The sequence below is a fragment of the Rhinopithecus bieti genome, unplaced genomic scaffold (genome assembly GCF_001698545.2).
Source record: "Rhinopithecus bieti isolate Rb0 unplaced genomic scaffold, ASM169854v2 scaffold_12151, whole genome shotgun sequence".
Classification (NCBI taxonomy): Eukaryota; Metazoa; Chordata; class Mammalia; order Primates; family Cercopithecidae; genus Rhinopithecus; species Rhinopithecus bieti.
In genome coordinates, this window is record NW_016807233.1 from 3,591,107 (window position 1) to 3,596,539 (window position 5,433).

The following is a 5,433-nucleotide window of genomic DNA, read 5'->3' on the forward strand; positions in this document are numbered from 1 at the left end:
TGTGCACCACAGATGCAAAGGCACAGAAGTTCATGACATTGCCTGGCCTGAAGCTGCCATTATCAGGAGGGGGAACAGTGACATCCAGCCTCCACACCTTCCTGGTATTTCAGCAAAAGCATTCTCTCCGTCTTGCCAGAGTGGACTCATGTGCTTTCTGGAACAGGCTGGAAACCATGGTGTCCATGAGATGGGATGCGCAGAGAAGAGCCTGTGCACAGCTCCCATTCTCAAACATAGAGCTACCCACTAATCACTAAGTACTTGCTAATTATAGGGGAGCAGACCATTGAGGACTAAAATAACTCACTGTAAGTAATAACAAAACATCTTAAGGTGAAATGAAACAATAGTCATTTTTCTTTTCTTTCTTTAACAGAAAATATGATGCTGGCATGCTAATTGCGTGAGACGACTTGGCCCACGGACAGCCACAAAGCACAAAAACAAAACACAAACTCAGAGAAGAAACGAGAATCGTGTTTTCCTGGCGTCTACGAGAAGCGCTTTATTTTTTCCTCTAGATTTCTTTTCTAAAAAAAAAAACAAAACAAAAAAACTGAAACATTTAAAGAAACAGTACAAACTTCAGGTGATCATATTCAAGCATGTTCTTTTATTTAAGCATAGGATGGGAGGCACGGCAGGAAGTTTAAGCAGAATGTGAAAGCAACAGAACTGAGACTGTGACTGACAGACAAAGGGATTAACTTTTTATTCTCCGCCCCCCAAAAGATCCTGTGTATTCTTAAGTGCACACGCTTCCCTTCCTGCCTCTCAAGGTATCTAAGGAATGATTTGAAAAATGTGTTACAAAGAATTTTTTTGTATAGCATTGGCGAGGGAGTCTGTGACAAGTACTTTGCCACCTGGTAGCTCTGCGTATTCTACTCCGTCTGGGTGTCACTGCCATCCTGGCTGGCTGGGACAAGGTTCTGGGATTTGTCTCCCCAGCAGTTGCTAAACTGGCTCAGGCTTGGTCAGGATGAATGAAACAATTATCTCCTGGATCAACGCAGCAAGGAGCAGTGAACAGTTGCCGTGGTGATAGCTGGATGGGACGACGGGACCTCAGGCTATTCAACAGTAAAAGAAAGAAAGACAATTGCTGGTGCTTCTCCAGGGAGACAGGGAACCTACACACCAACCAGGTCTTATACTTTCAAACAGGCCACCATCAGAAAGCAAAGAGACCTTAGGCCTAGCCCAGCCCCAGAAAAGTGATACTTTACTCCAGGAATTCCCTGCTTCCCATTGGTACTTAACATTTTTCACTCTGTTGTGACTGCTCTTATTTCCTTCACTCTTGCGGATCTGTGTTGGAGGGACATTTGGAAGGAGCCCAGCTCTGGCACTTGCGTGAGCGGACACACAAGGCGGGTGTCTGCGCCCATCCGCTCCGAGCTCCTCTTAGCCGGACTGGCTGCCAAGCCGTTCTTGGATGAGCCTCTCACTGAGTGCCCACAGGGCCCGGGCCGTCTCTTCGCTCTGTGCTTCTGGCGAGGGCATGCAGCGGCAGCAGTTGTTGAAATACATCCCTCCCAGACCCTCCAGTTCTGGGGCAGCAGCACAGTACACGGTGGTGGCAGCTCCCTGTTGCTGGAAATCCAAGAAGAAAGACAAAAGTTTTAAGAAAAGGAACAACGAAATGACATCATTTCAACTGCCCCGGCATTAGCGAGCGGTTCTGGGCTGAAAGCACATGACTGTAAAAAGCATAATGTGAGTATCCTGGAAAAACGAGTTCATAAACTCCGCTTGTAAAGCTGGTGTGACTTTTGACACCTCATATAGGAACAGGCTTGGAAAAGAAATACACATATCAATACGTCGTGGCAGGCGCCTCTTCCACGCAGAGGAAAAGATGGTACCTTCTGAACGTGCAAGAACAAATTCACCCAACCCCTCGACTTCTCCATGTATCTGTAATGTAATTCGATACCAAATCGTTTGAGGAATCTTCTGACAAACCAACCACTCTTAATTATGGTCCATCAGGTAGAAAACCCAAGTGGGGCTGGTGCCAGATCATCCCTTTATGCTTTGCCCACAGTGCTGCTAGGGGAAGGATGGGCAATGCTGTGTTAAAACATTTAATGTACACACATACTCCTAACCATACATCCATACCTAGCACAAATACATAACACATTAATTCATATGGATACCGTGAAAACCTTTTTCTAAATGTCGTATTTGTCCCAGATTTACAATGGGATCATGGGTAAGGGGGTACATTTCTTCCCGGCCCACTTCAAAATGTAAGTTGCAAAGAGTGCAATTGATCACTTTCATTCACCTTTTGAGTAACAGTTGGGGCTAGGGATGGGTGCACTGATGGGGCATCATATCATCCAAACTGACAATACTGTCAGGGATGCTGTAAAGAGGGAAGAAATCACTTTGCTTTGCAAGCCATAATTAAAAATAATAGGCTGCTGTTCAGAGGGAGACATGGGTGGCACGTCTCTAATTTAAAACCAATACAGTTTATCTGGCATCTTACAATTATTTATGTGTTTCACAGCTCTAGGTGCATCCACTAATTTTCAGCTGATAGGGAGAGGGGTTGCAAGAGAGGACTGGAAAAGGTAACTAAAGATAAGGTTGCCCCTACTAGGAAAACAGTAAGGAACTTTGATTGTCGGGGAAATGGCTTTCTGACCCCACCCAAAGCTTATTTGCTGCCCCTGCAGGGTTTACACTGTGACCATGAAGGGTGCTTACTGGAGGAGTTTCCCTCAAATGGTTTAGTTTGCGATCACTGCTTGCATTCCAGGATCCCTGGGAGAGCCGGGTCCGTTCTGAGAACTAGGGTCTCGAGAAAGGTGTTATGATGTGAAGAACGTGCCACATGGCAGACTTGGGTTTGTTGTTTGGTTTTAGCCTCTTCAGTGTCAGGGTATGTAGTCACATTTGAGTTGGTCTGAAAACTGGTCAAATCTCTGGGAAGGGTGGGGCCCGGGAGTGAGACAAAGACTTGGGTTTTGATAATAACTGGCTGCTTGACGATACTGGCCAAGCCCCATTGGTCCTGAATTTGACATGACTTGAACTTAATTAAATAGCAACTGGTTTGTTACCTCACCCATCTCCTTCCATTACCATGCCCACTCCAAAGAGCCAGATATTACCCTGGATTCTATCCTGGCTTCAGCTGTTTCTTTTCCCATTGATTTGTGTGGCTCAAGTCTAATGGAAATGAGTTCGTGTCATCCAAATTTCCTTTCACTGAATTATTATTCCTAATAACCCTGAGCTTAGCACCTGGCACATTTATCTAAACAAGTTCAAGTGGTTTATCTGGCTCTACTGCATCCCATGTGGGGAGAAGGGAAGCAGAAGTGCCTCTGAAACAAATTGGAGAATTGAGATGCTCATCCAGCTAACTTGAGCCAAATATCAATTTGGTCTGGAATCTTAGCCGAGTTCTGGTGGAGATGGTGTTTTGCATCATCTTCCAGATATCTGTCATAGATTTCCATTTTACTTTGCAGCTGCCCAAACCATCAGAGTGGCCAAGTGACTTGCCCTTAACTCCTGAGTGGTGGGAGAATCCAGCTCAAGTCCAGCCTCCCGCCCCCTATGCCACAATGGTTACACTATTCAGCATTCAGTCGTATGACAGACTGGCCTTTCACTGTTCTGCCAATTGTGAGGAAAAACCAAAGCAGTCCACTTGAGAAAGCAAAATGCAGAATTCTTACTAACCTGATAAAATATTTTGCCACTATGACCTTCTGTAATGATATCACATTGCACTTTTGCATTATTGGAATGGTATTTGTGCAAAGAAATCCTGCAGTCCCATTGATTCAGAATGCCATTGGTGCGGGAGCTGGGGACCTACCTTTTCCTTCCATGGAATCTGAAGGTAATTACAACTGGCTTCGTTTCATGCCAACCTACATTTGGTTACAATGCTGAGAGTCATACGTTTTGGAAAAACCTAACTTTGTATCAGGAGATGGCTTTGATTCCTTTGCCTCTAGGCTTGGGGTGATTTACTATCTAAATTCCATCACAAGTGGCCCTGGCTTTGTAGAACACAGTACACAGGAGGGGCATCCGACAGCAAACACCACCTTCTCTACTCCAAAAATCAATCGTCCCCCTTTGGCACATTCTCCTTCTCAGATTCATGCTTCGTGCTGATGGGTACTCACTCTACTTTCCTCCCTTGCTGGACAATTAATTAAGCAGTAACAGTATCTTGTGGATCCCATGCACGCCACCCCTTTGGTCTCTTGGAGAATTCTCTTTTCAGCCGTACCAATGGCAACCTCTGAGTGACATCTTTATATGATCAGATGTGACGATAGTTTAGTAACAGGTTCTCATTTTTGGCTCATCAGCTTTTCGGTCCGCATATCATCAGAATGAGACTGAGCCACATTAGTGAAATCTCAAGAGTAAACAAGCCGGTACTGCCGATACAAGAGAAAGCATTTTAAACCGATTTAAAAAAAACGTTTTAAGGAGCACTTTAATCACCATAAGATGACTTTCATACCAGTTTTGGGGGCATCACTTCATAATGCAGAAAAGATGAAAGAGTCATCTAAAGGACATAACGTTAACAACTCTGTTATAAAATATCTGAAGCAATGCCTTGCTAGTTGTCACCATTGCTTACTGATCCACTGTGATAAAATAATACTTTGACATACAACTGGCTGGAGCTATGGGTTCCCCTAAAAGATTTTCTTTTTTTTTTTTTGAGAATCATTTATCAGAAGTCTGTAGGTTGTATACGGTAGCGAATCATGGGAAATGGGGGAGGTGTGTCTATCCCGCAGCAATGGCAGTGAGTGAGGGTGTTGACCACACAGCACTGAGAATTTCTGGGAAGCCCGGTAGAATCTTTAATCATGCCCGAATGCCATTTCCTATCTAGTCAAACATTTGTGAGCTGCCAGAGGAGAACTGTGCAATCAATCTTGATAGTGTATGTAAAATTACCCAGGACTCTTGTTTGGGATTAAGTTAAGAGTATCTTGGTAATAAGGATTCATCGTTCTCTTTCAAAAATCATTTGTCAGATTTGTAGCACAATCTTCAACTACAGAAAGGTGGGATTTAGAAAGCAGTTGCTGTTTATTTATAGTTTAGGCCCTCAGATCTAAATTATCCATCCTTCCAAAACTCTGTGTTGGGATGAAAATGTTAAGTAGCTGCTTTTCATCAACATTCATTTGATAACTGCTAGCCATCAATTTATAGTTGTCAGCACAGAATACAAATGAATATTGACTCCTTTAAAGGAAAGGGTACAGAGGTTTCTGATAAACAATATACGGCAAAGAAACAAAACACCCACATATTGATACTTGTAATGCATTGGTTAGTACTCTAATATAACATGGACACATGTTACGCAAGGTTTTGTTTTCAGGTCTTTCTATTTTAAAATGCATGATTATTTAAAAGAAA

At 43.5% G+C, this 5,433-nt stretch overlaps 1 pseudogene across 1 annotated transcript; it reads right to left on the minus strand.

Annotated features, from left to right (window-relative positions):
• Positions 1-598: 598 nt before the first annotated feature.
• Positions 599-1,654, minus strand: LOC108535019 (uncharacterized; annotated as a pseudogene). The gene has a single exon (XR_001887111.1). The product of XR_001887111.1 is annotated as an uncharacterized LOC108535019 (transcript).
• Positions 1,655-5,433: the final 3,779 nt, after the last annotated feature.